This window comes from Manis pentadactyla, chromosome 16 (genome assembly GCF_030020395.1).
Source record: "Manis pentadactyla isolate mManPen7 chromosome 16, mManPen7.hap1, whole genome shotgun sequence".
Lineage (NCBI taxonomy): Eukaryota > Metazoa > Chordata > Mammalia > Pholidota > Manidae > Manis > Manis pentadactyla.
This window is the reverse complement of record NC_080034.1, coordinates 669837-681650: the sequence shown is the minus strand read 5'-3', so window position 1 is coordinate 681650 and position 11814 is coordinate 669837.

Below are 11814 nucleotides of genomic sequence, written 5' to 3'. Positions count from 1 at the left end.
CGGTTGTCGAAAGAAAAGTGTACTTGGTTCTTTGCACACCACCATGTTTGAGGGACATCGGCGTGATCACTGCTGATAGGTGCAGGGACAAATATAAAGGAACACCTATTTCTGGACAGGAGCAGTTGGGAACAAAGAGTGTGTTGTGGAGTGAAGTGTTTATTTGAGGGTCCAAACTTCCCTCCTTAGGTGGTTATTACTTCTTTACATTCGTGAACATCATAAAAAGCAATGATTTTAAAAGCCCAGACGCATATTATTACAGCAATTCATTTGTTGAGGTGAGAGGAAATGAGAAGGAACTTGCTGCACCACTAAATCTATGCCTGAGCACTGCTGAAATCAAACAAAAAGAATTCACGTTGGCTAGATAGGGCTATTTTCTACTGACTCTCTCTGGGGACTCAAACAGAATTCATTTGTTTGTTTGTTTCTTATTTTCACTTGTATAGGTAATCTGTCCCCGCCCCTTCAGCTTGTAGTTTGTCTGTGTCCTTGGATCTCAAGTGAGTCTCCAGTAAGGGAGCACGTAGGAGGTCTTGAGTTTTCATCAGTTCTTCTAACACTGTGTCTTTTGATTGGAGCACTCAAAGCCTGTACTTTTATTCTGATATTTGAGAGCTGTGCTCTTACTGCACGTTGAAATATTTTTTGTTCTCATTAATATACAATCACAAGCAGAACATTATGTTTTCCAGTCTACACCCTTCACCAAGTCCCCGGCAAAAGCCAGTTACAGTCGCTGTCCGTCAGCGTGTACTAAGATGCTGTAGAATCACTACATGTCTTCTCTGTGTTATGCAGCCGTACAAATGACCTCACAAGTTACACACTATTCATGCTAATCCTAATGCCCCCATTCTTTTACCCCGCCCTTATTACTCCCTTCCCACAAAAACTCCCCAGTCCCTTTCTTTTTGGTATCTGTTAGACCACTCTCAGGTTCTGTGAGTCTGCTGCTGTCTTTTCCTTCAGTTTTTCTTTGTTATCATACTCCACACAAGAGTGAAATCATTTGGTACATGTATTTCTCCTCCTTGAATATTTGACTGAGCATAATAACCTCTAGCTCCATCCACGTTATTGCAAATGATAGGATTTGTTTTCTTCTTATGGCTGCCTACTGCACTTTTTCAACTGGATTTCATTCTTCATTTTTGTTTGTAGTTTCGCTATGTGCTTTCACCATTGCTCTCCTGGTTATGAGCAGTAGCTATGTGTTAATCGATATGTACCTATATCTATCTATCTGTCTGTCTATCTATTTATCAATCAATCAATCAATCATCTTTTTGTCTGCCCATCAGTCCTTGTGTACAGAACAGTTAACCATATGTCCTATATCACTTTCCTACACTATGCTTCCAAAAATCCTGCAAAGTACCTAGGCTGTAGAGAGAGCACAGGGTTCACCGAGACACTTGCAGGTCGAGTCGGCCGCGTGTACCTACAATACCAGGAAATTTTTGTGCCGGGACTTGAACCCGTGTCTCTATCCTCTGTCCTCTTTCATCTCCTTCTAACTTACTGTCTGTATTTAGCCACATTCTTTGACTAAGTGCTCCCTGAAGACCACAAGTATCATTCCTCTGGGCCTGTTGTCACGAGAAAAGTAAACTTGTTCTTTGCTCACCACCATGTTTGAAGGACATCAGCGTGATCTCCGCCGATAGGACGGAGGGTCAAATAAAAAGGAACACCAATTTCTAGATAGGTGAAGTTGGGAGCTAAGAGTGTATTGTGGGGTGACGTGTTTATTTGAGTGTCCAAACTTCCCTCTTTAGGTAGTTATTAGATCTTCACATTCGTGAACATCATAAAACCCACTGATTTCAAAGGCCCGGATGCTTATTATTACAGCAACTCAGTTGTCGAGGTGAATGAAAATGAGAAGTATGTTGCTGCACCACTAAATCAATGGCTTGGAACGGCTGAAACTAAACATAAAGAATTCATGGAGGCCAGATAGGGCTATTTTCTTCTGACTGTATCAGGGGACTCAAACAGAATTCATTTGTTTGATTGTTTGTTTTTCAGTTTCACTCGTGTAGCGTATTTGTCCACACACCTTCGGCTTGTAGTTTGTCTGTGTCCTTGGATCTCAAGTGAGTCTCCTGTAAGTAAGCACGTAGGTGTCTTGAGTTTTCATCCCTTCCTTTAACCCTGTGTCTTTTGTTTGCTGCACTCAGTGCCTGACCTTTTATTCTGATGATTCAGAGCTGTGCACTTATTGCACTTAAAGAATTTTTTTTATCATTAAGCTTAAATCACTTGAAGAACATTATGTTTACTATGCTCCCCCCTTCACCAAGTACCCCTGAAAAACCTCTTCAGTCGCTGTCGATCTGCGTAGTTGGATGCTGTAGACCCCTTCACCATGTCCCTCCCAACAGACCCCGTTACAGTCGCTGACATTCAGTGAGTAGTAAGATGCTATATGATCTCTACTAGCCTTCTCTGTGTTGTACAGCACTCCCCATGCCCCCTCGACCCCAAGCATTATACATGCTAAAACTAATGCCCCCATTCTTTCTCCTCACACTTATCCCTCCCTTCAGACCCACCCTGCCCAGTCCTTTTCCCTTTGGTAACTTTTAGTCAACTCTCGGGTTCTGTGAGTCTGCTGCTGTTTTTTTCCTTCAGTTTTTCTTTGTTGTTATACTCCACACATGAGTGAAAACACTTGGTACTTGTCTTTCTCGGCTGGCCTATTTCTCTGAACATACTACCGTCTAGCTCCGTCCAGGTCATTGCAAATGGTAGGATTTGGTTTCTTCTTAAGGCTGCTTACTGCACTTTTAAACTGGATTTCATTCTTCCTTTTTGTTTGTAGTTTAGCTATGTTATTCACCATTCAACTCCTGGTTATGAACAATAGCTTTGTGTCATTCGATATGTATTTGTATCTATCTATCTAATTGTCTATCTATGTGTCTATGTATGTATGTATGTATGTATATATGTATCTATCTATCTATCTATCTATCTTCCTATCATCTATCTATGATGTCTGTCATCTATCAATCTCTGTACCTATCTATCTATCTTTCATCTGTCATCTGTGTACCTATCTATCTATGAATCAATCATCTTTTTGTCTGCCCATCTATCCTTCTGTACAGAACAGTTAACAACATAGCCTATGTCTCTTCCCTACATTATGCTTCCAGAAATCTTGCAAGGTAACTAAGCCATAAGGAGAGCACTGTGTTCACCGATACACTTTCAGGTAGAGTCAGCCGCGTGTGCTTAAAAAACCAGTAAATGGAGGTGAAAGGACTTGAACCTGTATCTCTGTCCTCTGTCCTCTTATACTTCCTGCTCGCTTGGTGACTTTATTTAGCCACATTCAGTGAGTAAGTGATCCCAGAAGACCACAAGTATCCTTCGTCTGGTCCGGTTGTCGAAAGAAAAGTGTACTTGGTTCTTTGCACACCACCATGTTTGAGGGACATCGGCGTGATCACTGCTGATAGGTGCAGGGACAAATATAAAGGAACACCTATTTCTGGACAGGAGCAGTTGGGAACAAAGAGTGTGTTGTGGAGTGAAGTGTTTATTTGAGGGTCCAAACTTCCCTCCTTAGGTGGTTATTACTTCTTTACATTCGTGAACATCATAAAAAGCAATGATTTTAAAAGCCCAGACGCATATTATTACAGCAATTCATTTGTTGAGGTGAGAGGAAATGAGAAGGAACTTGCTGCACCACTAAATCTATGCCTGAGCACTGCTGAAATCAAACAAAAAGAATTCACGTTGGCTAGATAGGGCTATTTTCTACTGACTCTCTCTGGGGACTCAAACAGAATTCATTTGTTTGTTTGTTTCTTATTTTCACATGTATAGGTAATCTGTCCCCGCCCCTTCAGCTTGTAGTTTGTCTGTGTCCTTGGATCTCAAGTGAGTCTCCAGTAAGGGAGCACGTAGGAGGTCTTGAGTTTTCATCAGTTCTTCTAACACTGTGTCTTTTGATTGGAGCACTCAAAGCCTGTACTTTTATTCTGATATTTGAGAGCTGTGCTCTTACTGCACGTTGAAATATTTTTTGTTCTCATTAATATACAATCACATGCAGAACATTATGTTTTCCAGTCTACACCCTTCACCAAGTCCCCGGCAAAAGCCAGTTACAGTCGCTGTCCGTCAGCGTGTACTAAGATGCTGTAGAATCACTACATGTCTTCTCTGTGTTATGCAGCCGTACAAATGACCTCACAAGTTACACACTATTCATGCTAATCCTAATGCCCCCATTCTTTTACCCCGCCCTTATTACTCCCTTCCCACAAAAACTCCCCAGTCCCTTTCTTTTTGGTATCTGTTAGACCACTCTCAGGTTCTGTGAGTCTGCTGCTGTCTTTTCCTTCAGTTTTTCTTTGTTATCATACTCCACACAAGAGTGAAATCATTTGGTACATGTATTTCTCCTCCTTGAATATTTGACTGAGCATAATAACCTCTAGCTCCATCCACGTTATTGCAAATGATAGGATTTGTTTTCTTCTTATGGCTGCCTACTGCACTTTTTAAACTGGATTTCATTCTTCATTTTTGTTTGTAGTTTCGCTATGTGCTTTCACCATTGCTCTCCTGGTTATGAGCAGTAGCTATGTGTTAATCGATATGTACCTATATCTATCTATCTGTCTGTCTATCTATTTATCAATCAATCAATCAATCATCTTTTTGTCTGCCCATCAGTCCTTGTGTACAGAACAGTTAACCATATGTCCTATATCACTTTCCTACACTATGCTTCCAAAAATCCTGCAAAGTACCTAGGCTGTAGAGAGAGCACAGGGTTCACCGAGACACTTGCAGGTCGAGTCGGCCGCGTGTACCTACAATACCAGGAAATTTTTGTGCCGGGACTTGAACCCGTGTCTCTATCCTCTGTCCTCTTTCATCTCCTTCTAACTTACTGTCTGTATTTAGCCACATTCTTTGACTAAGTGCTCCCTGAAGACCACAAGTATCATTCCTCTGGGCCTGTTGTCACGAGAAAAGTAAACTTGTTCTTTGCTCACCACCATGTTTGAAGGACATCAGCGTGATCTCCGCCGATAGGACGGAGGGTCAAATAAAAAGGAACACCAATTTCTAGATAGGTGAAGTTGGGAGCTAAGAGTGTATTGTGGGGTGACGTGTTTATTTGAGTGTCCAAACTTCCCTCTTTAGGTAGTTATTAGATCTTCACATTCGTGAACATCATAAAACCCACTGATTTCAAAGGCCCGGATGCTTATTATTACAGCAACTCAGTTGTCGAGGTGAATGAAAATGAGAAGTATGTTGCTGCACCACTAAATCAATGGCTTGGAACGGCTGAAACTAAACATAAAGAATTCACGGAGGCCAGATAGGGCTATTTTCTTCTGACTGTATCAGGGGACTCAAACAGAATTCATTTGTTTGATTGTTTGTTTTTCAGTTTCACTCGTGTAGCGTATTTGTCCACACACCTTCGGCTTGTAGTTTGTCTGTGTCCTTGGATCTCAAGTGAGTCTCCTGTAAGTAAGCACGTAGGTGTCTTGAGTTTTCATCCCTTCCTTTAACCCTGTGTCTTTTGTTTGCTGCACTCAGTGCCTGACCTTTTATTCTGATGATTCAGAGCTGTGCACTTATTGCACTTAAAGAATTTTTTTATCATTAAGCTTAAATCACTTGAAGAACATTATGTTTACTATGCTCCCCCCTTCACCAAGGACCCCTGAAAAACCTCTTCAGTCGCTGTCGATCTGCGTAGTTGGATGCTGTAGACCCCTTCACCATGTCCCTCCCAACAGACCCCGTTACAGTCGCTGACATTCAGTGAGTAGTAAGATGCTATATGATCTCTACTAGCCTTCTCTGTGTTGTACAGCACTCCCCATTCCCCGTCGACCCCAAGCATTATACATGCTAAAACTAATGCCCCCATTCTTTCTCCTCACACTTATCCCTCCCTTCAGACCCACCCTGCCCAGTCCTTTTCCCTTTGGTAACTTTTAGTCAACTCTCGGGTTCTGTGAGTCTGCTGCTGTTTTTTTCCTTCAGTTTTTCTTTGTTGTTATACTCCACACATGAGTGAAAACACTTGGTACTTGTCTTTCTCGGCCTGGCCTATTTCTCTGAACATACTACCGTCTAGCTCCGTCCAGGTCATTGCAAATGGTAGGATTTGGTTTCTTCTTAAGGCTGCTTACTGCACTTTTAAACTGGATTTCATTCTTCCTTTTTGTTTGTAGTTTAGCTATGTTATTCACCATTCAACTCCTGGTTATGAACAATAGCTTTGTGTCATTCGATATGTATTTGTATCTATCTATCTAATTGTCTATCTATGTATCTATGTATGTATGTATGTATGTATGTATGTATCTATCTATCTATCTATCTTCCTATCATCTATCTATGATGTCTGTCATCTATCAATCTCTGTACCTATCTATCTATCTTTCATCTGTCATCTGTGTACCTATCTATCTATGAATCAATCATCTTTTTGTCTGCCCATCTATCCTTCTGTACAGAACAGTTAACAACATAGCCTATGTCTCTTCCCTACATTATGCTTCCAGAAATCTTGCAAGGTAACTAAGCCATAAGGAGAGCACTGTGTTCACCGATACACTTTCAGGTAGAGTCAGCCGCGTGTGCTTAAAAAACCAGTAAATGGAGGTGAAAGGACTTGAACCTGTATCTCTGTCCTCTGTCCTCTTATACTTCCTGCTCGCTTGGTGACTTTATTTAGCCACATTCAGTGAGTAAGTGATCCCAGAAGACCACAAGTATCCTTCGTCTGGTCCGGTTGTCGAAAGAAAAGTGTACTTGGTTCTTTGCACACCACCATGTTTGAGGGACATCGGCGTGATCACTGCTGATAGGTGCAGGGACAAATATAAAGGAACACCTATTTCTGGACAGGAGCAGTTGGGAACAAAGAGTGTGTTGTGGAGTGAAGTGTTTATTTGAGGGTCCAAACTTCCCTCCTTAGGTGGTTATTACTTCTTTACATTCGTGAACATCATAAAAAGCAATGATTTTAAAAGCCCAGACGCATATTATTACAGCAATTCATTTGTTGAGGTGAGAGGAAATGAGAAGGAACTTGCTGCACCACTAAATCTATGCCTGAGCACTGCTGAAATCAAACAAAAAGAATTCACGTTGGCTAGATAGGGCTATTTTCTACTGACTCTCTCTGGGCACTCAAACAGAATTTATTTGTTTGTTTGTTTCTTATTTTCACTTGTATAGGTAATCTGTCCCCGCCCCTTCAGCTTGTAGTTTGTCTGTGTCCTTGGATCTCAAGTGAGTCTCCAGTAAGGGAGCACGTAGGAGGTCTTGAGTTTTCATCAGTTCTTCTAACACTGTGTCTTTTGATTGGAGCACTCAAAGCCTGTACTTTTATTCTGATATTTGAGAGCTGTGCTCTTACTGCACTTTGAAATATTTTTTGTTCTCATTAATATACAATCACATGCAGAACATTATGTTTTCCAGTCTACACCCTTCACCAAGTCCCCGGCAAAAGCCAGTTACAGTCGCTGTCCGTCAGCGTGTACTAAGATGCTGTAGAATCACTACATGTCTTCTCTGTGTTATGCAGCCATACAAATGACCTCACAAGTTACACACTATTCATGCTAATCCTAATGCCCCCATTCTTTTACCCCGCCCTTATTACTCCCTTCCCACAAAAACTCCCCAGTCCCTTTCTTTTTGGTATCTGTTAGACCACTCTCAGGTTCTGTGAGTCTGCTGCTGTCTTTTCCTTCAGTTTTTCTTTGTTATCATACTCCACACAAGAGTGAAATCATTTGGTACATGTATTTCTCCTCCTTGAATATTTGACTGAGCATAATAACCTCTAGCTCCATCCACGTTATTGCAAATGATAGGATTTGTTTTCTTCTTATGGCTGCCTACTGCACTTTTTAAACTGGATTTCATTCTTCATTTTTGTTTGTAGTTTCGCTATGTGCTTTCACCATTGCTCTCCTGGTTATGAGCAGTAGCTATGTGTTAATCGATATGTACCTATATCTATCTATCTGTCTGTCTATCTATTTATCAATCAATCAATCAATCATCTTTTTGTCTGCCCATCAGTCCTTGTGTACAGAACAGTTAACCATATGTCCTATATCACTTTCCTACACTATGCTTCCAAAAATCCTGCAAAGTACCTAGGCTGTAGAGAGAGCACAGGGTTCACCGAGACACTTGCAGGTCGAGTCGGCCGCGTGTACCTACAATACCAGGAAATTTTTGTGCCGGGACTTGAACCCGTGTCTCTATCCTCTGTCCTCTTTCATCTCCTTCTAACTTACTGTCTGTATTTAGCCACATTCTTTGACTAAGTGCTCCCTGAAGACCACAAGTATCATTCCTCTGGGCCTGTTGTCACGAGAAAAGTAAACTTGTTCTTTGCTCACCACCATGTTTGAAGGACATCAGCGTGATCTCCGCCGATAGGACGGAGGGTCAAATAAAAAGGAACACCAATTTCTAGATAGGTGAAGTTGGGAGCTAAGAGTGTATTGTGGGGTGACGTGTTTATTTGAGTGTCCAAACTTCCCTCTTTAGGTAGTTATTAGATCTTCACATTCGTGAACATCATAAAACCCACTGATTTCAAAGGCCCGGATGCTTATTATTACAGCAACTCAGTTGTCGAGGTGAATGAAAATGAGAAGTATGTTGCTGCACCACTAAATCAATGGCTTGGAACGGCTGAAACTAAACATAAAGAATTCACGGAGGCCAGATAGGGCTATTTTCTTCTGACTGTATCAGGGGACTCAAACAGAATTCATTTGTTTGATTGTTTGTTTTTCAGTTTCACTCGTGTAGCGTATTTGTCCACACACCTTCGGCTTGTAGTTTGTCTGTGTCCTTGGATCTCAAGTGAGTCTCCTGTAAGTAAGCACGTAGGTGTCTTGAGTTTTCATCCCTTCCTTTAACCCTGTGTCTTTTGTTTGCTGCACTCAGTGCCTGACCTTTTATTCTGATGATTCAGAGCTGTGCACTTATTGCACTTAAAGAATTTTTTTATCATTAAGCTTAAATCACTTGAAGAACATTATGTTTACTATGCTCCCCCCTTCACCAAGGACCCCTGAAAAACCTCTTCAGTCGCTGTCGATCTGCGTAGTTGGATGCTGTAGACCCCTTCACCATGTCCCTCCCAACAGACCCCGTTACAGTCGCTGACATTCAGTGAGTAGTAAGATGCTATATGATCTCTACTAGCCTTCTCTGTGTTGTACAGCACTCCCCATTCCCCGTCGACCCCAAGCATTATACATGCTAAAACTAATGCCCCCATTCTTTCTCCTCACACTTATCCCTCCCTTCAGACCCACCCTGCCCAGTCCTTTTCCCTTTGGTAACTTTTAGTCAACTCTCGGGTTCTGTGAGTCTGCTGCTGTTTTTTTCCTTCAGTTTTTCTTTGTTGTTATACTCCACACATGAGTGAAAACACTTGGTACTTGTCTTTCTCGGCCTGGCCTATTTCTCTGAACATACTACCGTCTAGCTCCGTCCAGGTCATTGCAAATGGTAGGATTTGGTTTCTTCTTAAGGCTGCTTACTGCACTTTTAAACTGGATTTCATTCTTCCTTTTTGTTTGTAGTTTAGCTATGTTATTCACCATTCAACTCCTGGTTATGAACAATAGCTTTGTGTCATTCGATATGTATTTGTATCTATCTATCTAATTGTCTATCTATGTATCTATGTATGTATGTATGTATGTATGTATGTATGTATCTATCTATCTATCTTCCTATCATCTATCTATGATGTCTGTCATCTATCAATCTCTGTACCTATCTATCTATCTTTCATCTGTCATCTGTGTACCTATCTATCTATGAATCAATCATCTTTTTGTCTGCCCATCTATCCTTCTGTACAGAACAGTTAACAACATAGCCTATGTCTCTTCCCTACATTATGCTTCCAGAAATCTTGCAAGGTAACTAAGCCATAAGGAGAGCACTGTGTTCACCGATACACTTTCAGGTAGAGTCAGCCGCGTGTGCTTAAAAAACCAGTAAATGGAGGTGAAAGGACTTGAACCTGTATCTCTGTCCTCTGTCCTCTTATACTTCCTGCTCGCTTGGTGACTTTATTTAGCCACATTCAGTGAGTAGGTGATCCCAGAAGACCACAAGTATCCTTCGTCTGGTCCGGTTGTCGAAAGAAAAGTGTACTTGGTTCTTTGCACACCACCATGTTTGAGGGACATCGGCGTGATCACTGCTGATAGGTGCAGGGACAAATATAAAGGAACACCTATTTCTGGACAGGAGCAGTTGGGAACAAAGAGTGTGTTGTGGAGTGAAGTGTTTATTTGAGGGTCCAAACTTCCCTCCTTAGGTGGTTATTACTTCTTTACATTCGTGAACATCATAAAAAGCAATGATTTTAAAAGCCCAGACGCATATTATTACAGCAATTCATTTGTTGAGGTGAGAGGAAATGAGAAGGAACTTGCTGCACCACTAAATCTATGCCTGAGCACTGCTGAAATCAAACAAAAAGAATTCACGTTGGCTAGATAGGGCTATTTTCTACTGACTCTCTCTGGGGACTCAAACAGAATTCATTTGTTTGTTTGTTTCTTATTTTCACATGTATAGGTAATCTGTCCCCGCCCCTTCAGCTTGTAGTTTGTCTGTGTCCTTGGATCTCAAGTGAGTCTCCAGTAAGGGAGCACGTAGGAGGTCTTGAGTTTTCATCAGTTCTTCTAACACTGTGTCTTTTGATTGGAGCACTCAAAGCCTGTACTTTTATTCTGATATTTGAGAGCTGTGCTCTTACTGCACGTTGAAATATTTTTTGTTCTCATTAATATACAATCACATGCAGAACATTATGTTTTCCAGTCTACACCCTTCACCAAGTCCCCGGCAAAAGCCAGTTACAGTCGCTGTCCGTCAGCGTGTACTAAGATGCTGTAGAATCACTACATGTCTTCTCTGTGTTATGCAGCCGTACAAATGACCTCACAAGTTACACACTATTCATGCTAATCCTAATGCCCCCATTCTTTTACCCCGCCCTTATTACTCCCTTCCCACAAAAACTCCCCAGTCCCTTTCTTTTTGGTATCTGTTAGACCACTCTCAGGTTCTGTGAGTCTGCTGCTGTCTTTTCCTTCAGTTTTTCTTTGTTATCATACTCCACACAAGAGTGAAATCATTTGGTACATGTATTTCTCCTCCTTGAATATTTGACTGAGCATAATAACCTCTAGCTCCATCCACGTTATTGCAAATGATAGGATTTGTTTTCTTCTTATGGCTGCCTACTGCACTTTTTAAACTGGATTTCATTCTTCATTTTTGTTTGTAGTTTCGCTATGTGCTTTCACCATTGCTCTCCTGGTTATGAGCAGTAGCTATGTGTTAATCGATATGTACCTATATCTATCTATCTGTCTGTCTATCTATTTATCAATCAATCAATCAATCATCTTTTTGTCTGCCCATCAGTCCTTGTGTACAGAACAGTTAACCATATGTCCTATATCACTTTCCTACACTATGCTTCCAAAAATCCTGCAAAGTACCTAGGCTGTAGAGAGAGCACAGGGTTCACCGAGACACTTGCAGGTCGAGTCGGCCGCGTGTACCTACAATACCAGGAAATTTTTGTGCCGGGACTTGAACCCGTGTCTCTATCCTCTGTCCTCTTTCATCTCCTTCTAACTTACTGTCTGTATTTAGCCACATTCTTTGACTAAGTGCTCCCTGAAGACCACAAGTATCATTCCTCTGGGCCTGTTGTCACGAGAAAAGTAAACTTGTTCTTTGCTC